General features: G+C 39.8%; 1 long non-coding RNA gene across 1 annotated transcript; it reads right to left on the bottom strand.

Moving 5' to 3' along the window:
* Positions 1 to 277: 277 nt before the first annotated feature.
* LOC143862343 (uncharacterized) lies at positions 278 to 17,997 on the bottom strand. Its single transcript, XR_013240267.1, has 2 exons — positions 17,513 to 17,997; positions 278 to 485 (listed from the first exon to the last, which is right to left on the bottom strand). It is a non-coding gene; the product is annotated as an uncharacterized LOC143862343 (long non-coding RNA).
* Between the last annotated feature and the right edge of the window lie 7,253 nt (positions 17,998 to 25,250).

The following is a 25,250-nucleotide window of genomic DNA, read 5'->3' as shown; positions in this document are numbered from 1 at the left end:
CAAGGTATCTAGTTTGGAATACCAAGTTTGTTGCCTCCAGCCCCTATATATAGAGATACACTAGGGTTATAAGAGGTTAATGGGCTCCAGCCCAAATGGGCCCACTACACCTGATCCATTACCTATTGGGCTTATATTAGAACATACATGGGTTATAATATATACCCAACAATCTCCTCCTATATTCTACATATAGCACAATCCAATAGATAGTTAATGTGATGTCCAAACAAAATTATTGAATCATCCATATCACCATATCAATAAAGATCTGTAATCTAACTGAAAACAAAATACTTTAAAGAATAACCAAGAGTTTTAGAAATAATCTAAACTCAAACATAAGCAGTTTCACATGTAGGTGAACTATTTAATCAACTGAAAAGAAAATAATAGTTCCCACTGCTCTATAAGGATTCACTCATCAAGTAAGTCATCATTATCAAGATCCAAATTGAGGCAATCTCCTCCATTTTCGCCAATTCCTGTAAATTACCAAATATGAATTTCATTAAAAATGAATCCAATCATTTGTGTATTTTACTAAAGGTATCTAGTTCTACCAGAAGAACTTAGTACAATTTCATAATGGCTGAAAAATAAATATCAATATCAATAAGCATCAATGTCAAGTTTCAATCAAGAACAAGACCTAAACAGTTTCTTTTACAAAGAACCATTCTATGTTTCCATTTGGAATGTTACAGGCATCATATCCAAATTGAGGTAAGCTATATCCTCAAATTTGGAATGAAACAACCTTTCCCAAGAAGGACATGTCATCAAATGTGGAATGACATAAAGATACTGTAAACATCATTAAAATATATCAAGTGCTTATCTTGGCCAAGATAGGGAGATTCGAAAAATTCAAAATAATATGAATGTAGGTTAAGACACGTCTACACAGTCTTTAACCCCATCTCCCTCACAGTTTTGAATATTCAATCTTTGTTCAGTCCCTTCGTAAGAGCATCGGCCAAATTATCCTTCGATCTCACATCAATCAAAGTGATAATACCGCGTTCTATAAGATAATTCAGCGTGGCATGTTTCAGCTTGACATGTCTCCTCTTACCATTAAAGAGTGAGTTTTTCACAACCGTAATTGTAGCTTGATTATCACAGAACAAACTTAAAGAGTTAATCTTTAAATGGGTGAAAGGAATGTCCAGGATCAGATCTCTTATCCACTTTGCTTCATCTCCTGTAGAAGCTAAAGCATAAACTTCCGATTCCATAGATGACAGAGCAATACAAGTCTGTCTCTTTGACTTCCATGCAACAGTGGCTCCACCCAATGTAAAAATAAACCACTGGTAGATTTACTGTCTCCTAATTTTGAGCCCCATGATGCATCAGAATACCCTTCCAGGATAGGAGGATGGCCATTATAACATAGAGCATATCCTTGAGTACCCTTAAGGTATCTCATCAGCCTCATAAGGGCATCCCAGTGCTCATGGCCAGGATTACTAGTGAAACGACTCAGCATGCCAACTGTAAAGGCTATATCTGGCCTAGTGCAACTCATAGCATACATGAGACTACCAATCAGTTTAGAATAATCTAACTGATTCACACTGTCTCCTTCATTAGAGATCAGCTTCTTGGTATAATCAAATGGTGTCTCAATTGATTTACACTCACTGTATCCCCATGTAGAAAGTAGTTTTTCAATATAATGGGCTTTGCTAAGAGTAATCCCTTGCCTTTCAAAACTTACTTTCATACCAAGAATGGTGTCAACCACACCAAGATCTTTCATGTCGAATTCTTGAGCCAAAGTGGTTTTCACGTTACTCACTACAGAGAGATCGGAACCAAGAATCAACATATCGTCTACATACAAGCAAATAATCGCAACCTTATTCGACACAGAAAGGCATTTATCTGAGCAACTGGTCTGAAAACCAAAGCTCTTTACTACCTTGTCAAATTTTTGATGCCACAATTTAGGTGCTTGTTTAAGACCATATAAAGATTTGTGTAACTTACAAACTTTATTCTCGAAACCCTCCATGACAAACCCTTCAGGTTGGTTCATGTAGATTTCTTCTGTGAGGTCTCCATTAAGGAAAGCCGTTTTTACATCCATTTGATGCACAACATACTTCTCAATAGAAGCCAAAGCAAGAAGAAGTCTTATCGTTGCCAAATGACATACCGGTGAGTAAACATCAAAGTAGTCTTTCCCACTAACTTGAGTATAGCCCTTAGCTACTAAACGTGCTTTATACTGAGCTATGGATCCGTCAGGATTAAGTTTTTTCTTCAAAATCCACTTACAGCCCACAGTCTTAGCCCCTTTTGGCAAATCGACTAGCTTCCAAGTTTGATTTTGTAACAGAGAGCTCATTTCATCATCAATGGCTTCTGCCCACAACAAAGAGTCCCTAGATCTCATCTCTTCCTTATAGGTTGACGAATCAATCTCTACATGGTAGGTCACAAAGTCCTCACCAAAGTTCTTAGGTACTCTATCTCTTGTAGAAACTCTTAAAGGTTCTGATGTAGAAATCAGTGTAAGACAAGTGTCAGAAATATTCTGTTCAAACTCGACATGCGATTCTGTAACCATCTCAGTATCGCCAGGTAAGTTCAAACCATGATCTCTGAGAAATTTATTCTCAAAGAATACTGCATCTCTAGATTCTATAACCAAATTGGTAGATATATCCAAAAACCGATCAGCAGCACTATCTTCGCACCACCTAGATAAACACAAGTGTTAGTTCTAGGTCCTACCTTAGGTCTCCTAGGGTCTTGTATCCTCACATAAGCAATACAGCCCCAAGTCTTAAGAGTGTCATATCTACAAGGATGTTTTTGTCATAACTCATAAGGGGTAGAGGGCAACTTAGAATGTGGTACTCTATTCAGGATGTGATTTGCAGTTAAAGCTGCTTCTCTCCAATAGCTAGTAGGCATGCCAGCTGTCAATAACATAGAGTTTAACATTTTAGTTAACGTTAGGTTCTTACGTTCAGCTATGCCATTAGATTGAGGTGAGTAAGGAGCAGTAGTTTCAAGTATTATGCCCTGAGAGGCACATAATTCCTTGAACTCTGTCAAAGTGTATTCTCCTCCTCTATCACTCCTAAATTCCTTAATTTTCAAGTTCAATTGATTTTCAACACGATTCTTGAAAATTTTAAATTTATCAAAAGCTTCATCTTTCGATTTTAGGAGATAAATATGACAATATCTAGAAAAATCGTCTATAAAAGTGATTAAATACTTCCGACCACCTCGAGTAGTGAAACTTTTAAAGTCACAGAGGTCAGAATGTATTAACTCAAGAAGTTGTGTGCTCCTAGAAACTGAACGAAAAGGTTTTCTAGTGATTTTGCTTTGTGCACACACTTCACATTTGTCAAATCTAATCGATGTATCTAAAGGTATATCATAAATTTTAGCAAGTGTGACCATTTTCTTATAGTTCACATGTCCCAATCTAGTGTGTAACAACTTAGGATCAATCAAAGTGGAACTAACCTGACTAACGGTTTCATTTGCTAAACTCAATCTATACATACCATCGATTAAGAAAGCACAACCAAAATAATAAGAGTTAACAGTTAAAGTTACTCTACCACCCAAAAAGGATGAACACATGCCAGCATTGTCTAAAAGACTAATAGAAATTAAATTCTTTTGAATAGCAGGAACTACTTTAACATTTTTTAAAGTTAGTATTTTACCTGAAGAAAGGACCAGGTTCGCAGTTCCAGTGTGAGTCACCTTTGCCTCAGCTCCACTAGCCACTGTAACGGTCTCTTTCACGCCAACAGCATCCGTAAGAAGTTTCTTCGAGTTGCAAACATGGCAGGTGGCTCCTGTATCTAACCACCAGGCTGAAGAAGTACTGGCCTTACCATTGCCTAACATGGCAATAAAACTCTTAGACGCAGCATTGCCCACCATCATATGAGCTTCCTTTTGTGGTGTGTCAGATTTAGCCTTCTTAGGTTGTTTACACTCTGCAGTAAAGTGGCCCCATTTCCCACAGTTGTGGCACTTGCCCTTCTTTTTCTGAAAGATAGTCTTTTTGGCCTCCAACTTGGGATGTTCACTTTTAGGTGACTTGGATTTCCGAGGAAATTTCTTGGGATATATTACCGCGTTAGCAGCAGACTGTTGCTGTCTAACCATCTCCAAGTTATTCCAAGCGCGATTCTCATCTTCGATTCGAATGAATCGTTTGAGATCATCCAGTCCCACTTGCACCTTTTTTCGATACATCTCGGTTTTGAAAGAGTGCCATGCAGATGGTAACTTGTATATAATTGCACCCACAATAAATGAATCACAGACAACTATTTTTTCATTATGCAACTTAGATCTCAAATTCTCTAGATCAGTAACTTGAGGAGTGATTTCCTTGTCTTCTTGAAACTTGAAATCCATGAATTTGTCCACTAGATGAGTCTTGGACAATTCCTCCTCTTTCTTGAATTGAGCATCTAAGTTGTCCCATATTGCTTTAGCAGTGTTATATTTACTATAGGTTTCTGTAAGACGATCTGAAAGACAATTCAACAAGTAGTCTTTGCAGAAATCCTCATCTCTAAGCCACTGAGACTCATCAACTTGTTCATCCGTCTCAGCAAAGGTACTCAAAACGGTATAAAAACAATTCATATATTTTAGACCGAATTGAGTCTTTCGCTTCCAAGAGTTAAACTCAGACCCACCAAAGGATTGAAGTTTGACCATCTCAAAAGGCATAGAATTCTTTTCCATTTGATATTTCAGAGGAAATTAAAAAAAATTGGAAAGAGTGCACCTGATTGGAGAGAAACCCAAAATATATAGTTGGTAGTAGAGAAGCATTCCTAAAGATGGGACCACGGAGCAATTCAGGACCAACAAGTTTTCTCCGAAATCACCAACAAGAGAGCCGACGCCCAATAAAAAAAAAAATTCTGCGAGGCTGCAACTTTAATGGCTTCTTGGCCTCCTCTGCAAGAATATCAAAAATCTTGGTCTACTCAAGATGGGCACAGACAACTTGATGGTCCTTTTTACCACCAACATGAACCCACGAGAAAAAAATTGCAGATGGGTTTGGACCCAAAATTACGGCTGCTCTGTCGTCGGTCCCCACACGAGATTCAAACCAGAAATTGTGTTGAACGAGAGAGAGCGGGGCTTCCAATCGTGGAGGAGAAACTCTCAACTTTCAGAACACTACAGATTCTATCATGAGAGTGTATCTGCTCTTAGAAGAGGAAGGGAACAAGAGCCAAGCTTCCGATTTGGGCTTTTTAGAAACCCACGTCAATTCAAGAAACCCAACTGGTTTGAAGAAACCCATGAACGAGAATTCAATCACGCCCAAATCATTTTTCAAGGGGAATCCAACCACCACAGATGCAGCTCCAAAGAAATTTGAACGTGAGAGAGAGAGCCACAACAGGCTTAGGTCCAACCACCCAGACGTCTGTTGGTTGTGAATAACCCAGCCGTGTATGATCAGTTCTCTGTTTAGAGAGAGAAGCAGACGTTCCACGAGAGATCAGCCGTCTTCTTAGATCAAACAATCACGCCCAAATCGTTGTTTTCTTTTTAAGCAACCCTCTGTTGGAGATGGGTTTCACCGGCGGCAAAGAAGATTCCGTGAGAAACCCCTCTAATTTGAGAGTTTGGAGGTACGAATCCGAGCGATGGAAAGGATTGCGTGTAGCCGAGCCGAACAAAGGTCAATCTCGAGAGGAGCAGACGTTGGAAAAATTAGGGCTACTAATGCTTTAAGATTGTTATAGTAATTAGGGTTTAAGCAAGGATGCTTAAAGCATTACACCCAAGGTATCTAGTTTGGAATACCAAGTTTGTTGCCTCCAGCCCCTATATATAGAGATACACTAGGGTTATAAGAGGTTAATGGGCTCCAGCCCAAATGGGGCCACTACACCTGATCCATTACCTATTGGGCTTATATTAGAACATACATGGGTTATATTATATACCCAACACTAGTTTGGTTAAGCCTGTAATCGTGCACTCACAGAAAAAGCATTAGTCGGTCCGGAGTTGTGGCTCCGGATGGCCACTTCGACACTCAAGTCAGAGATGGGCAACACAGACAATAGACGATGAATGGGATGAGGGCCAAGACAAGTTACCATATCAGTAGAAGGGAATTGGTTTCGATCCCTTTGCTTGAGTGTGTAGACGCCCTTTTATAGGGGAGGAGACCCACGATGTCCATGGCGCCAATCGTGCCCTTGATTTTGTCTGCATGGGGCGTGATGGGCGGCAGTTATAATCGTGGATGAGTGATTCCCTGAAATTCTGGGCGGAGATGGAGGGTGGTGGTCTTGTCAGAAACTTTTGAATTTGTGTAGAGCGCATTGGGCGTAACGGTTACTCGGATTAATCACTTGATGGCGGGATTTCCGCAGTCGTGTCTGAATCTTTCTGAGAGTCGGCGCCGCTCTTGGAGAGTGTTGTATGCGTGGCTTGTTAGGTGGGACAGTTGGGTCGGTATCGATAGTTCCTTTATATGAGTTCATATCGACCCGATTGTGTGTTAGGGTATGGTATGAGAGTTGGTACCGGGTATACAGATTTACCCCTAGCAAACTGCCCCCTACATTCTTGTCTCGCTATGCAGGCCAAGGAAGTAGTTAAGCTTTTGAGAGGAGGTTGCCCGGTACCGACCTTTTTACATTAACTGCTTGGCGATAATAGAGTCGAAGCGTCCTTGGTGGGAACTTGAGTAAAATTGAAGCGTTGCATTGCTGATGAGCCGTAGATTCCCGATGGGATGGTTCATAATGAGTTGCGCTTCCCAAATTGGTCTTCACTTGTTTTTCCCGCCGTAAATTTTGAAAAACTGCGGAATCATTAAATTCCCGCCTGGTTTTCCCGCTGCACGGTTTCGAAAACCGGCGGGATCATTAAATCCCACCTAGTTTTCTCGCCTTGCGCATGGTTATAAGAGGTGGGCAAAAAGCCATTTTTTTCATTTGCTCTCCCTTTTCCCCATTTTCGTCTTCAATCCTCTATTTCCATGTCACCGGTGATGTCTCAAGGACCGGTCGTCAGAAACCAACTGGCGGCGATTGTCCCGTTGGTGGAAGTGGATTCTCCGTCGGAGGGAGAAGAGAAACTTCAAGGTGATGACGACGGGGACTGGTTTGCCGCAGATTGTCGTTTTGGTCGCGGTTGTTCCAGCGATAGCCCTGCCGGCGGCCAGAGGAGAGGAGAGAGGGCATGGATCCCGGAGTGATAAGAAGCGGAGGGTGGAATCAAGAGATCATCTGGATTCTTCGGTTTCCGGGACTGCGGTTCCTCCTGAAGGAATCTCCAGTTTCGCCGCCAATTTCAAGCGGTCCCTGAAGCACGTAAAGGAGAGGGGGTATGGTGTGGCTAACCAGCTCCTCCTATTGGGGGCGGAGGTTCTCTGTCTTTGAGCAAGGGTAAAGGAACTGGAGGAGTAGAATGGCGGTTTGAAGATCCAGCTGCAAGGAGAATCTGAAGGTGGAGTGAGGGTCGGTGTCGCATCTCCTAGTCCGGAGGCTTTTCCAGAGGAAGATCCGTTGGAGGAAGATCCCGAAGAAGAACCTGAGGAAGATCAGGAGGAGGATCCCACCGGGTGACTATGCCATTGTTATCAGCCATAATCCTGATAATGACACCACAAGGATCAAGCTTCCTTCCAGAGCAAAGAAGATTGTGCCAAGTGGCTGCCGTAGCATGATGTAGCGGCATGGCAATGGGTAGAGTCTGACACTTTTTGTAGCTCGGTAGAGGCTTAGGTGTATTAGGTCTTCTTTTAGCTTTCGTAATTTGTTGTAGCTCGGTGGAGCCTTTGTGTAGATCTTTCTTTGCTTTTTGTAATTGGCCTAGAGGCCCTCCTTTTGTAAAGGTCTTTTCATACGTAAATGAATGAAAAACAGATTTTTTTGTAATTCATATTATTTCTGTAGCAATTCTCATGTCAGCCGGTACCGAGTGACATGAGGCCTTCAATGTGATTGCATAACTGTTGGACACCAAGTAACACGAGTGTTTAGATTGGTCACTTTCCCTAGGTGCCTCTTGCTTATCGGTTGGAGCCGGGCCATGGGTGAGATCTTCATGACCTTTGTAATGTGTCGTATAAGGAACATCGGTGCCGCGTAAACAGAATGTTCATGGTGCTTTTTTCGAATGTTTCTGGCTAACCATCGGTACCGAGGGAAATTTTGCCTTGTAGATTGCTGGGTGCGGATTGACGTGTCATCTGAAGGTCTTTCGAAAGGACAGGTCGGAGAATCGCGACGCTTCGATTCTAGCGTTACGGTGATTTGGTGCTTTGGGTTATAATGACGAAACGACGCATTTATGGTTTCCACTAAACGTGCACGAGTGAATGGGTGCCACGCTGCGGTTTATGTCACTGGAACATGACCTTTTGGTTTTCCACCCAAAGGTCTATAAAAAGCCTTTCATTCCCTTCTCTTCCTTTACCTCTCTCTCTCTCTCTCTCTGTTTCTTTCTTCTTTTTTTCTGGCGAGGCTTTTCTAGAGTTTTCGGCGATAAACTCTTCTTTCCCACTCGTTCTTTACATCCTTCCCTCATTTTCTTCTTTTCACCAGTTTCTCCTTGAGTTGTTTTTCGTTTGGGGAGATTTGTTCGCCACTGGGAGAAGCTTTGACCTTTCCGGTGAGTTCTCTTACTTTTTCTGGCGCTGGTTCATCTTCTCCGATGGTATCTCCGGCAAACCTTCGCTCGTTTCAGTGCTTTTTCTTCCTCAACTTTATATTTCCTTTCGTTACTTCTTTTTCTTTTTACAATCATGTATGAGGATACGGATTCCCAAAACCCGTCCAAAGAATCTGTTAGAGTAGTAAAGTCATCTTCCTCCCCAGATATCCCACTGTAGGAAGAAGAAATTGAGAGTGCCCCGGTGCCGCCCATAGGGAGGGGGCATAAGATCAGGGCGAAAAAGGATAAGGAGACTGCCCCTGTCCTGAAGAAAGTGGGCTTGCTAGAAAAAGTTGGTAACATCTTGCAAGAAGGCAGTACTGACTCCCAAGATTGCTTCAAGCCCTCCATCGCAAAGGGAGGGTGGTGAGTCAGACGCTACGCCTCCCAACGAACCGCCTGGGGTGACAGAACCGGTACCGAGCGATCACCCAGTAATGGCAGCCTTGACGATGAATAAGAGTGGCTCGATGCTGTAACCAATGGAAGTTCAAGCCAAGTGCCTTGCGCAACAATCGAGGGACCTCCACGAGCCTGATGTGCCTCATGGAGTAGCATTCTGTCCAGAGGAGGCCATGGAATCGAATGGAGTTCTTAAGCCTTCTGACCTTTCGCAAATCTGGGAAAAGTATCACATTCCCGAGGAGTACCATATCCAGCTCCCGATTCCTAATGAGCGAGTTTGTTGCAGCTCGGTAGAGCGGGAGACTACCTTTTACTGAGAGGTCATGGAGGCCAGTTGATTGTGATATTAAATAACAGCAAGTGCCCGGATCGTGTAAATATGGGTCAAACTCAGGGAAGAGCTTATTATGATTTCTATCCTTATACTACTTAGAAAATAAACTTATGATATATTGTTGCCTGGAATGGACTCAGGATTTTCGTGGTCTACAACCTCAGATACAACAATAAAGAAACGATTACAAGTTTAACTCTTATATTTAGGTAAAGTAAACCAAAAGAAATTCTATTAATTATCTAACCTAATTATAAAATCAAAATCTAAAGCCTAAGTTGATTGAAAAATTGGTTGGAAAACTACTCTAAATTGAATTAGAAATTAATTGGAAAAATAATTGAAATTGGTAGAAAAGCCCTGATTCAATTAAAAGAGTACTTAGGGTTAGAATCCACCATTAGTTTGGATTGGATAATCAATTAAACCAATTTTTGTATTGAATTGTATATTGATAATTAGTCTATGAAAAATAAGATCAATGGATGTCATTGCCCATGAGTAATTTATCAAACACACTATCCAATTAATATTAATTATATAGGAATTATATTTGTTTATCGGCAATTACTCATACGAAAGGAGAAAGCCAATGGCATGAGTGATTGGGATCCAACAAATATAAACCCTTATATATGATGTTATATTATGCCACTAGTTTTAATTAATCAACTTTCTTCTTCCCCATGGCTTCATCTAAACCCTAAGTAGATGGGTTTAGTTACTCATGGAGAAGGGAAAAGAAACAAAGAAAATAAAAAATAGAGAGGGAGCCATAGAGAGAAGAGAAAAGAAAATAAAAAATAACTCCTTCAATTAAGATTGAAACAAAAGTACATAGAATTGGAACTAAACTAAAAAAAAGAAAAGAAAAGAAAACTTAGTTTTTTTCTTCTCAAGCAATGGTTGAATCCTTGTCTTCCTTCAAGCTTTGATGTCACCCTTGGATTGAATCTTGGATGGTTGGATCGAGCCTTGGTTGAGAGAAATAGAAAGAGAAATTGTGAGAGAGCAAGTGTAATCCCAAGGGTTCTCATGGGTTAATTATTCACCTTACCTTCTTATTTTGATGCTAGCAAACTAAATTGATCAGCATTTATGGACTAATGTGTTGATTTGAGGTGTTGTGTTGTATACAGGAATTTCATGTCATAATCGCCATTACACAACTCTTCTCAACACATGGCTCGTGGATCAAGGAGCAAAGTGACCAAGAGCTTGCCCCTACATTGAAGACATCCTCATTGAAGATGATCAAGTCAAGAAGCTCATCATGAAGATTCCACAAGTTCCAAGCAAGTGCTAAGAAGAAGCTTGGAGCAGAACATGCCACGGTGACTCCTCATACACCTCTCAACATGATTTGAAGATTGGAGGAAGTCACAAGAGCGAAGACAAAATTCAAGATGTTCACTCAAGCCGAAGAAGTCCAAGAAAGTGCAAAATGAGCGAATACATTCCAAGAAGACTCAATGGTATCATTTTAGAATGTATTTAGAGTCGTCTTGATTTTATGTTTAAATGCACTTTCAAAAGGTTTTCAAATGGTTTTCACACTTAACTTTTTACATCTTTGAAAACCATCAACACACTAAAAAATGTGTTTAAAAACCTAGGACTTAAGCCCAAGACCATGGCCCAAAATCCCCTGCATTTTAAAGTTAAAAATGAAATTTTACTCATGGCCGGTCGACAGGGCTAGGCCGGGCGACCACGGGATGGATCCTAGAAATCCAGGAGATCTCGAATTTTATCGGGCGTGTCGACTGGGCCAATCTGGTCGACCACGGATTGATTTTCTGAAAATCCAGAAAACATCTAGGTTGGGCTTGGCCGACGACAGCAATGGGTCGGTCGACCGCGGATAGGTTTTTGAGCCAAATGTTTGAGCTAACAAGTTGACCTCAACGGAAGACCGCAATGGGGCCGCTCGACCGCGACGGTAAGAAATTTGAAAATAGAAAAGGACGATCGATTGGGGCGAGCGACCGCGGTGGCTTGTCGATCGCGACGGTCGGGCAAACTAGCCGTTGGGGCATTTTCTGTTTGACTTTTTCAAGCCAGTTATTTACAGTTTTACCCCAAACGGTCATATTTTCAAATACACTATATATACATGATTAAAACCTATCTCTACAAGCTTTTTGAACATTTGAGAAAGATCAAATCCCATTTCTCCTTGAGCTTTATTTTGAAAATCAAAAGCAAAACCTCTCTGATTTTCAATTTCTACATCTTATCAAGAGGCACTCCATAAGGCTTTTCTTTGCTTATTCTTTTGGAGTGAATGTGATCTTACAATGTTGTAATCTGCCTATTTAAGAGGCATTGAGTGTTTTTCATTTTCTTTGTTCTTCATTAAAGGCCTTCTCTTTAGCTCGTTAAGAATCGTGAAGACGAGGGTCTCCTCTTCGGCCCGTTAAGAAAGGTGAAGACGGCATATGAGGGTGTGTCCTCTCGCCGAAGGCTTCGTGCAGATGGGCTTCGCTTTGGCCCTTGAGAATGGAAAAGCTTGGTCATGTAATGGCTCATTAATCCGGCCTTGAAGGAGGATCGAGATAGTGGAACTCACGCATGGACGTGAAGAGTGGAGTAGGTCTTGTGATAGACCGAACCACTATAAATCTTGTGTTCATTGTCTCTCTCTCTCTTCATTTTCTTCTCTTGCACGTGTGGTGATTGGTAATCTCTAACCTTACTTATGTTTATGCTTTAATTGAACAAGGGTTAGTAAATGCACTTAAGTTGAATGTCTAAACCCTAAATTGAATTATAATATCTATTTGAACAAGGGTTAGCAAATGTGCATGATTAGAATGTTTAATCCCTAGATTTCACTAATATGATTATTTGAAGGGTTAGATTAATTAGTGCTTAATTAAATGATTAATTTTTAATCTTCTCTTAACTAAGCCTAAAACTTCTAATTGACCAATTCACCCTCCTTCTGGGATTGCCACACCTGTATTTCATTTGGTATCAAACCTTAGGCTCTTAAAGAGATTTTTAACTTTTAAAATCTACAAGAGAAAAGATCTGTGACAATCCATATGAATTTTGAGAAAGGCCGATTCTCTCTAATTCCTCCATTCTTTGATGTAACGAATTATGGAGCTTGAAAAGCACAAATGCTAGCTTATCTCAAATCCATAGATCATGACATATTAGATGTCATTAAAAAGAGAATTTCTTTTTCAAGAAAATGCACTGAAGGTGATATGAAATTATTTTTCTTGAACTCAAATGCAATGATTTTATTGTGTTATGGTTTAACTCCAAATATTTTTGACAATATTTCATTTTGCATCAATGTAAAAAATAGTTTGACTTCATTAGAAAACACTTTTGAGAAACATATTGGTCTCTTTTCAAATGATAAAATTCTTAGTAAAAAAGAGCCTTTACAAAAATCTTTTGCATATGAATTTTCTTTCAAACTTTCCATTTCTGATTTGGAAATTCAAATTGAAAATCTTAAATTGGAAGTAATTGAATTTTTGAAAAGAAACGAGAAATTAAGTTAATTGAGCATATTTTTTATAAATAAAAATGTTGACTTATTTCAAAGATACAATGCTTTGAGAAAGAACTTAAAAGCCTTGAAATCACAAACATTTAATCAATTGAAAAATGTAAACATATTTATGAAAATGAAGAACACAAAAAATGAAGAACTCTCCATTAAGAGTCAAAGACCTCATGAAGAAAAAAGATAAACATATTTCAATGTCTTGTGATTCTAGTTGCTCCTCATCTACCAATCATTACTATTGTACCCATTGTGGTAGATCTGGACATCACAATTCTGAGTGTAAGCTTAGAATTGTGAAATCTAACAAGTTTGTTTGGATAAGAAAAGGTACACTTCCAGAAACAAACTTGGATGGAACCAAAGGGATTTAGGTTCCAAAAGAAAAGTAAATCCACAATAGAAAATTCAATGTGAAAACCATATGTGTGCTTTCATGAAATTGACCTCTCTTTTTGCCCTCGAGTTCAAATTGATCTTTCAAGTTCATTTCTTTCATTCTTGAACTCTATTGAGGACAATTTTGGCATTTGCTAGATCTTGGTATATTCAACTTAGGTAGAATATCATTTCTAGCAAAATTGAGTGTTAAAAGTCATGTGTAAGAAAATCCACTCAAATCCTTTTTTAGACATCTCTTATGCCCTAGGTGAGTAAGTATGTCTATTACTATGCACATACTTGTCCTTTAAACCCATTCTTATGTGCTCAATGATTATCATTAAATGCATAAGAAATCTTGATGGGTTAAATTGATGTATTCCAAAAAGCTTAAAATGAATATCCTCTCATGACTAAGATAAAACTATCTAGTCATAGTAGTTTATTTTGGAATGCATGTATCCAAGGTGTTCATCACTTGACATTCTCTAGGAGTCCTTGGATTATTCTCTACAGTCCTGCATGAATATTTTTTCGTAGATAATTGAAAATGAGTCTAGATTCAATATATGAAACTCAATTGAGTAAAATAAAAAATGTCATAGGAATCTAGTACCATTGTTGGGTCTATAGACACCCCATTTTGACCGTGCCCTACACCTCCATGTTTTGTGCTTAACTTTTTCAAATTAGTGTTCTGATGTCCCAAATTGTGCCCTAGGTTAGCTTAGGGTCCCACCGAGGTCTCTGCAAAATTTTATCGAAATCCGAGCTAATTTGCCCAGCGAGCAAACCTCAGAAAGTGTCGTGGTACAAGTTCAGAAGGGAGGCGATTTAGCCAGAAAAGGGGTTGTGTTGGAATCTAGAAAACCAGTTCAAATTTGCCATTGTGGGCTGTCCAGGAGGAAATGTGGGTGCACAGATTATTGTACAGCATAATTGAGGGGTGCGTTATCCATGAGTTGGGCAATTCTGTAAATAAGAAAGATCATTTTCTTTCTTTTCAAGTAATGTTTAGATCATAATCTAGCTTAAGGGAGGTTAAGGACTAGGATTAGTTGGGAGAGCATCTTAGGAAGCTTAAAAAGCCCTCGATCCCAACCCTCCATCCATAAAGGTGATTTGGAGGGTTGAGATCATTTGTCAAGAGATATTTGTTGCAAAAATTTTCTCCTCTGCTCTTACCCCTTGACCACCTTCCCCATTTGTGAAGAGTAGCCAAAATGCATAGGTGGGGGCTGCCCATGGAGCAAAAGGGGTTGAATATATCATCTCTATTTTTCTCACTCGAGCCACCCCTCGGCTCTGAAAAAGAGTATGGGTAAATGCACTATCGAGGGCTGTCCAAAAGGGGGAAATGGGGGGTAGAAAACATCATTTTTTCTTTCCTTTCTTCTCTATAAACCCAACGAACGAGGGTTTGTAGGAGGAGGAGATTTTTTTACCGGAGAGCAGAGAGAGAGGAAGAAGAGGGAGACCCCTAAAATCCAAACCCATCTTCCCTTTGATCCACCATCACAAACCCCATCTTCTTCTTCCCTGAACCCTTAACACCACCACAGTGTGGGACCCGATCCCGCGAGAGGGGGTGGGGCGCGAGCCGCCACGATCTCTCTTGGTCTCTCGTACCCACGCGATTGGCGTGTGCATTTTATTATTAGTTTTAATTCATCTTTAATGTGAACTTGGGATCACTAAGGCAATCCGAATTCCACACAAAAGAGACTGACAGAGTCGCCACCTAGATGTGGGATCTAGGACCCATAATTAACCAGAAATCTAGACTCGCTACCTGGTTACAAGAATGGAAGGTCTGGGGAGTTATCCATCACATGCACCATTCCTGCGCGATAATCGGTCTTCAATTCCAAAAGTTAACTCTTTTAAATTTAGTTTAAATGGCTCATTCAACTCTCTGTTAATGTGCGAACTAAGTGACATGCATCCTAAAATCTAATTTCAATGTCGATCCTAAGTGTGTATCTTGATTTCTTTATTTGTCTGGATTCAATCTAAGTGAAAGTTCTCCTAAAATTCTAATTTCATGAAAAATCCTAAGTGATTTGATTAAGCATTTACAAGAAAATTAATATACAAAACACCACAATTTGTTGTGGTGCCGACTTGCGGTTGGTATGCCATCAGACATCCAAGCTGCCTACGTACCCAAGCCTCACTGGGATCAGAGTCGACGTAGTTCGGTGCACCTAAGCTAAGCTACTTATGCCTAACTCAACTAAGACACCGATCTAGACTGGATTGACTGTTTTAGCAGTTTTAAGAGAAGTTATTTAATTGAAGTTGAAGATTTTATTATCCTAGGATTTCATCTAAGATGCTATATGATCCTATTTAAATGCAAGTTGTTCCTTAGACTAATGCAGGTTAACCTACATCCTAGTTTACTAGGCTTGTCCTAGGGAAAAATTGGGTGACTAGTGTAACTAGACCTATGGCACGGTTGCTATCTATAGCAAACGTACGTGATGAGGCTGGACTCCTAACTCTAGGACTCCCTAAAACCTAGGACACGACATGACGTAAGTGTTCCTAAATGGGGCTCTAAAGGTTACTAAATGAATTTTGAATCCACAGGCTCTTAGGAATCTCAAATTCTTTTGTTTGTTGAAACTTTTAGAGTTTTCTTGAAGCTTTTAATTATCTGAAGGTATTTAGTGTGTTTGGTAGCTTTTAAAGTTGTTTATTTAGAAGGTTTTAGTTTCACTTGAGATTTTTAGTGGTCTTTTGGTTAATGGCTTTTAACGGATTGAGAGCGATGGTTTTTTACAAGGGTAAATTTTAGATTTGTGACTTTTAGGTTGGGTATATTTTAAATTAATGTCTTTTAATTTTCGTTTAGAGAATGATATTAACACAACCATGTCCTGACAATTGCACAACTCAAAATCTTGACCATTTGAAAATCTAATGAACACAGCTCACTAAAACTATCATAACTCTTTAACCACTTAGCCAAATTTAAAGTACGAATATGCGTTGGAAAGATCTTTCAAAGGGCTAAAACTTTTTAGTTTACTATTTTTCGTGAATCTGTCGTTTAGAGGTTCAAAATCTATTCACAAAAAGGGCACCCAGCATTATGACGGAAATGATGTTGGCACTACCACGTTTTGCCTTATTACTTTTTGTCTCTTAATGATTAATGGGCTGTGATTATTACATTCTAATAGGCTGTTTGGAAATAAATTTTGTGACTCAAGTGGCTGTTTGGGAATAGATTTTGGGTTCCAAGTGGGCAGTTTATGAATGGATTTTAGATTCCATGTCGTGTTTTGGAGTCCTCAACCTTTTGTTTGTTATTAATTTTCTCTCTCGTGGTATGCTAGGGAACATCACAAAAGGCATTTCACGAGCTTGACTTTCGTATGTGATTGCAACCACCTCAGGAATAATATGAATCTGTTGAAAAAGGAAAATGTATGGCTGTTCTCACACGCAACTAGCCGTTTGCAAAACACTCTTTGTGATGGGTACTAGCAAATCCCTTTATTCTTTTATAATCTCATGTTTTCTTCAATTCTTTCACTGTGTCTTGCGGTCTCTTTTTGTATTTTTTTTTTTATTGTCTTGCAGGTAGAGATGATGTGTGGTGTAGCAAGGTGGGGTGCTAAGATCAATTGGGAGAATGGGTGTACGATTGTCAATTGGAGATGGCCAGTGGATAACAAATTGATATGGGACATGGCTATCAATTGAAAAGGTGGGTTGTAGATATCAAATTTATATGGGTTGTGGCTATCAATTTTAAGTGGGGGCTGTAAAATTGAGTTCGTGAGATTGAATAGGGCTTGGGTTATCAATTACAAGTAGGGGTGCCAATACCGATTGAAGGTTAAGCATGTGTGCGGATTTTGGGTTCTAAGTGTGAGACCTAGATGAAGTTCAACTCAGTGTTTTGTAAAGTCAAGTATTATTTGTATTGTTTTTAAAAAAAATTTGAAACTCCCCGAGACAGTGAATTCAAAATCCCCACCAGAAAACTTGCATCTTTCTTATGTCATGAACTTGAAAACAAGATATAGCATGATTTTCTTTAGAACAAGAATTTAACAAAGCATGCAATTTGGAATTGAGAATAAAACTAGAATATGTAATCCAACTGAACTAGAAGTAAAGAAAATAAAAAAAATATAAAAATAACTTACCTAATGAGAAGAACCTTGACTACTTTCTCAAAAATCAGAGAGTGAGAGAGAGAGGGAGAGGGCTGTCCGTGTATTTTTTTCTCGGCAATGAAGGGCTGCAACTTGGTTTTTCGAGGAAGGATGAAAGAATGGGATCTCCCCAATTCCAATAGCACCCACCGTTTTTATCAGAATTGTGTATATGAGGTAATGGGCTGCTATGGAAAAGTATCATGGAAAAGGATCATGGTCCTCCTCTTCTCCCGTTAGATGAGAGCTGTTTTTCCTTTTATATGAGGAGAGTATATAGAGAAAGATAGCTGATCTCTTGTTCCCCCAAGGATGAAAAAGGGCTACTTGGTCTTGGGTGTGGGAGATAGAATGTTGTAGAAGGATGTAGAGGGACCAGAGAGAGAGGGAGAGACCGAGAGCCAGAGAAAGCTCGATTTTTCCTTTTTTTTTTGAGTCCTCTCTCAAAATATATATCAGAAAGCCTCCTAACAGGAAACTCTTCCATGCATGACGTACTTGCCTTAACTAAGGAGAGAAAAAGTTGGAAAGAGTCCAAAAATCAAGCTTGCCTCCCTTTTGTTTTTCTAAAAACAATTGCATTGTTTCTTACATAATAGAAAGAGAGAGAGAGTTCCATCTTTCTAAAAAAAACAAGTCTCCTCCTTTTCCTAGGTCACCGAACATGCCCTTTATAATCGTTAAATAATATTGGAAACCCATCCGTGCACAATCTCTTCAAAGCAAATAAAATTAAAATACGAATCTTGGAATGACCCTTGATTCTAAATCTAGTGGTCAAAATAGAAGTCCTCTTTTAAAAGAACCAATTTAAATCCTTCAAGATGGGCCCCACCTCTTAGAGGAGCTTTAATCAGAGTCATCCTCTAGATACGCCTATGACTCCAACACCTATGAGAGAACGCTAAAACAACCGAGCCCTTCTGGAATTAGATTTTTTTTAAACGAATATGAGGGGCCCCACCGAATGATTGATTTGGTTGCCCATCCAAAAATCAATTCCTTGGGACGATCCAAACCGTCCAATCGATGGGCTTTAATCTACATCAGTCAAAATTCTCACCCTTTAGAATTTCACAATAGCACTTGGCAAATCGATATCGGCACCACAATGCTAGATTTACACCATGTGATAAATCATTGTGGGTCCACCACCATGGTCAAATTCTATGAAACAATTTAGTGAGCCTCACATGTGATTGTCGAATGGTGGTTTCTACTCATTGACCAAAGCCCAAGTAGATCCAATGCTTGATCATTTTAAAGCGGGTCCTCTCACATTGCTAGATTTCATTGAAAACATAACTCTCCACTGCAAACAATGTGTGGACCCTCTTGTTTGAATTCTTGCGAATAACCCTTTCTAACACTTAACGGAAAAAATGCAAAACATGGCAGAAATGATTGAAAAGATCGAGAAAGCATAAGGGACGGACACGGGAATGGAAAACACGGAAGAAAACCGATAGAAAAACACTAACTTCTTTGTTAATTAAAGCGTAGCGAAATGGGGTGTCTACACACAGCCACCACTCGACCAAACCCACTTCATTTTCCTCATCCTCTTCTTCACCCAAGCAGAAGCTCCCACTACCCTTCTTCCACCATTAAATCCGCCAAACCCCACCGGAATCCGGCCATCCAAATCCACAACCACCAACACATCCATCTTCTTCTTCCCTATCATATCTCTGCAAACCCATCTCAAAACCCATTCTCTCCGGCCACCACCTCCATTAAATCAGACCCCACCTCAATCGTCACCATCACCACATCAAAACCCCAACTCCTCCATTACTAAGCCCCTATCTCACCATCATCTCCGGTAACCCCATTGGAAATACCCCCACCATCCAACTCCTTTCGTTTGCAGAGGGAGCCAAGGGAGGAGCACATATATATATATATATATATATATATAGAGAGAGAGAGAGAGAGAGAGAGAGAGAGATTGAGAAAACAGAGAAGAGGGGAGGAGAAGAGTAAGCCACCCATCAACCATCTCCGCCCATTTCTCCGGCCGGCCATCGTCTTCTCCGACCACTCCACCATCACCTTCAGCCGCTTTTCTCTCTCATTGCCATAAACCCATTTTTGTAGCTGCCACCTTCCATCTTCCCCCCTACACCTCCATCTTCTAGCCATATCCTCCCAAACCCATCTCATTTTTTTTACCCATTTGCAGAGAGGGAGAAAAAGGAGCCGCGGCCATCGTCTCCTCCAACCAATCATCTTCCTTGGCCTCTCCCTTGCCGCCAGTCATCTCCAACCCCATCACCCATCTCACCCACACCTAACAAGACCCAAACCCAACTCCGGTTACCTTCTCCGGTCGGATTCTTGCCGGAATCCGGCATCCACAATCTCTGCAAACCCCCTTTAGAAAAATTCCCAAAGCCATTTCTGTTCACTTCAAACCCTTATCCAAAACCCATTTGTTTCTCCCATTTAAAGTTGCAGAGAGAAGAGGTTTTTCCCCATTTTGTTTAGAAAGCATAAAAAAATTTGCAGAGAAAAGAGAGAGAAGAGAGAGGCAGCAGAGGGAGAAGGAGAGGGAATTTGACTTCATCTTCAACACCACCTCCGATCACCTCCGTCCATCTCCACCATTTTCACCTTCCAAAGCCACTTCGATTTTACCCTCATCCCTTCCAAATCTCAATCTGAGCAATTGGGACTTAAATCCCGAAGATTTCCTTCGCCAGTGGGTTCCTTGGCACTAAATTCACTCTTCAAGCATCTTTCCTCTTGGTCATCTCTATCATTTAGGTAACATTTCTAACCCTGCTTGTATTGCTAAAATGCTTGTGATGGCTGACTTTGCTCTGTCGAAAGTAGGGTATCAGTTCATAAATTTGGATGTAATATGGTGTAAATTGTGTTGGAGATGGATTGGAAAGTTATGTGTGCTAAATGGATGTAGGAAATCAGATGATCGCTCTACCCCATGTCAAGGGTATGAGTACCATCTGATTTCACAGGAGACCCCATGTCGAGGGTTTTATTGTGTGCTTTATTTGATCTCGTTTCTTTACCCCATGTCGAGGGTGCGGGTGTAGGAATTATTTGATCCCATTGTTTTCTTTTGTCTTTAGAACATTCTTGGGTTTATTCAAGCTTGATATCGTTATAGTTAGATTGGTCATTTCCTTGCAAAAATTGCTAGATCTGATTGATAAATCTTCTTAAAATTACATCTGTGATTGCATGATAGCTGATTTGTTGAGTGATATGCCTGTGATTTTGGTCCTTTGATGGAGTTGATTTTTGAATCATACTTTAGCAATTGTTATGTCTGAGAATGCTATGCTCAGAAATGATTAGTGTTGCATGGATCTGTGCATTTTTGGGTTTAATTTTAGTGTAATTTCGTTTCCTTGATTGGGGATATTGAAGAGAGATTTCCACTTCTTATTGGATTGGCTATAACCTATAGTTGTTCAACTTGTTTATCTTGTGGACATAGCCTCATACAGGGCTCAGTGCCATGATGTAATAATGTCATCATATGAAATTCTTATCTGTTGATAAATAGAAATGGGTAGCACTCCTCTTTCAGCTTGTTGTTTATAGAAATGAGTTTAGGGACATAATTATTTTCAGAATTCATGAAGTTATATGATTTGAAGAGTTGGATACTTGAAATGAGAAAGAAAATGTTTTCTTGGGGGTGCTGACCCTGTTATTTTATAGCTATAATGTGTGTTTGGTTGAAAGCCTATAGCTGCTGCCCTGTAGATTTTTATACCCTATAGTTATAATTTGTAGCTGCTATTCTACAATTTTCTATTCTTTGCATCTATGATTTGTATTTGTTTAGAAGCACGTAGTGGTTGTCCCTATAAGGCTTTATCTACTCCAATCACCATTCATTTTATTATGCAATTGTCACGTTTGGACTGCACAAAGTTGAGTCTGTTTTCATTTCATTGTACATTTCACTTCTCAATCTTGTTTGACAGGCATACATTGCATATTGAATTTGAAATTGTTTTTATAAGGCTTGCCTTGTGTTTGTTGTAAGTTGGAATGAGAATGAATGGTGTCTTTAATTCAGTAGCTAGACCTTATTACCAGCAGCTAGATATGACATACAACAAGGGAATAAAAGTGCTAAAGCTGTTAATAAGTTTTACTGAATGCCTTTTAGTTATGAAAGATTAGTGGTTAGTTTCCTTTCAGTATTAATTGTATGCTTGATTTGTATACATAGGTACTGTTGGAATCATCTTGCTGTGAAATTAGAGTTATTGTATCGTCAGTTTTATGACCATTTCGTGTTTGAGATATTCTTTTATCATGGAGCAGCAATAATATAGAAGATTATCTGTTTTATGTTGACAAAAATATTATAATGCTTATTCTTTGGTTTCGTTGACATTACTCTTTATTCATTGCTAGGGCGATGAAGGTGGTAGCCCAAGCCCATCCTTAAGGGACCTGCCCGGTCCGAGTAGCGCTCCCCTCCTTTTTTTAGTAGACTTTCCTAGTCTTTTAGACACCTTTTAGATAGAATCTTCCCCTCATTTAAGAGACCATTGTGGTCTCATTAAGGAGTTATATTAGGAGACATGCTTTGCCTCATTAAGGCGATCCTCCCTTAGTGGTAAGCCTTGTTCATTTAGAGAGTTTCCTCGTTAGGAGGTATACCTTGCCTCATTTATAGAGCCCTTATTTGGAGACAAACCTTGTCTCATTTAGAGAGTTTCTCCGTTAGGAGACTTACCTAGCCCCATGTTAGAGCCCTTTCTTCTAGCGAGTCTTTGACTCATTTTTTCCTCATTCTTGGTAGCGTTATTAGAGAGTCATTGACTCATTTGTACCCCTCTTTAGTATTGAGTTGTTACTTCATCTTGGTTAGAGACTAACTTAGTCTTATTAGAGCTTTGCTCACTTAAGATTTTAGATTTGTTTTCTCTGTTCTTGGGACACTTCTTTACGTGTTGTGGTTCGTCTCTTTGAGACGCTTGTTGTTTGTTAGGGGTTTCCCCTTTAGATTTAGGGCTTTGCCCTAGTTTGTGGTTACGCTTGCGTGTTCCCTTGAAGGGTGAAAACATCTAAAGATCCAAAAGCATTGGAATATTTTAAAATCCAAAAACATTAGAAATTTGAAACTCAAAAACATTTGAAAACTTTAAAAATATCAAAAATATTTGAAAAACATTAAAACCCTTAAATCATTTGGAGTGCTAGGTTTTAGTTAGAAAAGTTCATTTTCGAACTCCGTTGGCTTGATCCTCTTCCACGAGGTACATAGTGCAGCTTGAGATCTTCATCCCAAGTCCAGCCAAACTTTGTAAATAAAAATGCTTTAACCCTTTTTCTTCAAAACCTTGTTTTCAACAAGATTTTCCTCTAGAGTTAGGAGTTTGTCCTAGATAGAGAGTTTCAAAGTTAGGAGTTTGTCTTTGATTTGTTGTGTGCTTGTTTGTGTTTGTTTTAGAGTTAGGGGTTTGTCCTAGAGTTATAAGAGCGCCTCCGTCTGGTCAGTTGGCGATTTATATCGCCGACTGATGACTAGGTCTAAGATGCGTTACTGATCATGTTGTTTTCCTTATGACGCACAGCTTAGTTACACATAGGTTGTAGGAACCACCTGCATTACCTTAGGGCTAATCTGCATTTAGTTAGGGCATATAGGGTGTCGTAAAATTCACAATTCACTGGAATTTAAATAATCGTACAAGAAACTTTAATAACTGGTCCGGTCTTTTAGATCGAGTCAAGGATAGAGGTCTAGGTGTCTTAGGCATCATAGCTTAGAATAGGCGCGAAGAACTACGTTGCTTTGATTCTTGCGGAGGCAGGGATACGTAGGCTTCTTTGGATGAACATCAGACCATCCGACGACTCGGGCTTAATCGTTTAGAGTCTTAGGATTTGTTGTGTTGTTATTGTATGTTTTGATGTGTTTTATTACTTTCTTGTACTAACTTATACCTTTAGCTGTAGCATGTATGTGTTCGTTCACCAGAACTTAGACACCAGTTAGGCATGTCACTCATAACCTAGTTGTTATTAGGTGACACATCTTTTATTTTATTTTTGTTTTATGTGTGCTTATTATTTTATCCCCTGGTCATGCATGATTAGGTAGACGTCTTCCCGGGGATATTTTGTTCCCATTTCACATGATTTTACTCAAAATTCTTTGGAGTTAATAATAAATGGCATAAGAGACCAAGTGTTCGCACTCGGGCGAATTGGGGGTGCTCTTCGGACCTTCTCCATTCATCATCAGGCACGGACCTTCTGTATCTCTGGTTATCTGTTGCAAGCAGAGCATTTGTTTTTAGTTCCATGGCGTATCCATGGATGGCGACTCTGAGTTATTTTTAGGTGCGTCTTGGTTTGGGGATTCATCCTTGGATCAAGATGTATCTCTTTCGTTTTTATATCGCCACTCGTGCTATGCTATGAGGGTGGCACCGTTTCGAGAGTTCCTTGGTAGAGCTCTCCTTCTCGTTGTGGAGATCTTAGAGGATTGCAGGAGGGATCTCGCGTCCCTTGGCACGGGTCCTCTCAGATCGGGGTCCACAGGCTGGCGACTCTGCTGGGGAGTTCTTGAAACATTGCCTAACTCTGTTAAAATGCCATTTTTACTAACTTTGGAGGAATTTGGGTTAAAATCATTTTAAATGGGAACCTTTTCGCTTAGAATCCAGGGGCACCAGATAGGTGCGTAATTAAAACAAGGGATTCACACACTGCACATCATGCATTGTCATATTCTTTATTTCTTTCATTAGTTTCATTATTGGCCCCAGGGAATAGATATGACGCGTACCAGATGGAAAATTATGACCTTGAGGGAACCGTTGTATCTATTTCCAAGCTATGCGCCGGAGCTACAGCCGTAGACACTGGGTGTGCTGGTGTTCTACAGCAGCCGATGAGTGATGAACATACTCTGTATAATGCTGGGTGTGCTGACGTTATACATCAAGGGTATGGTCATAAGCATAGTACCCTGCAGAAATGCCTGGGCCCTACTTTTATTTCATTATATTATGTATATATATATATATTAGTTGTTCCCTTTAGAACTAAAATTAGGGAACCCTTGCTAGGACACTATATATATATGTACTCATATAGGACGAACATGTGCGACTAGCATATGTGAGCCTAGGATAGAAGTCAGCCTACCCATGTAGTGTAGAAGGGTAAGTCACACCGTGATTACCCGCCGCGTTATCTAGTACACTCACAAACACTTTTGAGTCAAGATTTTCTTGGCTCCGCTAGATCAGGTTAGGGTTGGTGCCCCTGGTTAGGGTATGTATGTATATATGTACTTGCATGTATTATATCTATTCTTAAATCAGGACATGTCTCTTAGATCAGGTTTCTGTATCTATTTTAGTCATACCATTCCTTCGGACCTGATCGATGACCCTTACTCTTGCTTGGTTGTCGCCTGGATCATGATCTACCCTGTGATCTCTTATCATGTGATTATTCCGGTGTCTTGGGTTTATATCCGTGAGACTTCCTGATCTATTATTGTCAGTTAGAGCTTGTTCATTCTTTCAGTCGTGGGTTTGGGCCAATGGTTTTGTTCATCACCTTTCATGGTCAGGGTCCAGACCTTGATTCCTTATTGTCCATTTCGTTCAAAGTCTGTGATCCTGATCGCTCTTTGTGCTAGCCTGTTAGACCAGGGCCTGTCTGTCAATGGAGTTTTCTGGTCTAACTATCAGATACATAGTTCTCCAGTCTTCAACCC

This window comes from Tasmannia lanceolata, unplaced genomic scaffold (genome assembly GCF_043159265.1).
Source record: "Tasmannia lanceolata isolate RefF3 unplaced genomic scaffold, GAP_Taslan_0.1 ptg000003l, whole genome shotgun sequence".
NCBI lineage: Eukaryota > Viridiplantae > Streptophyta > Magnoliopsida > Canellales > Winteraceae > Tasmannia > Tasmannia lanceolata.
Note: the sequence above shows the minus strand (reverse complement) of the source record. Positions and strands in the feature narration are given on the sequence as shown.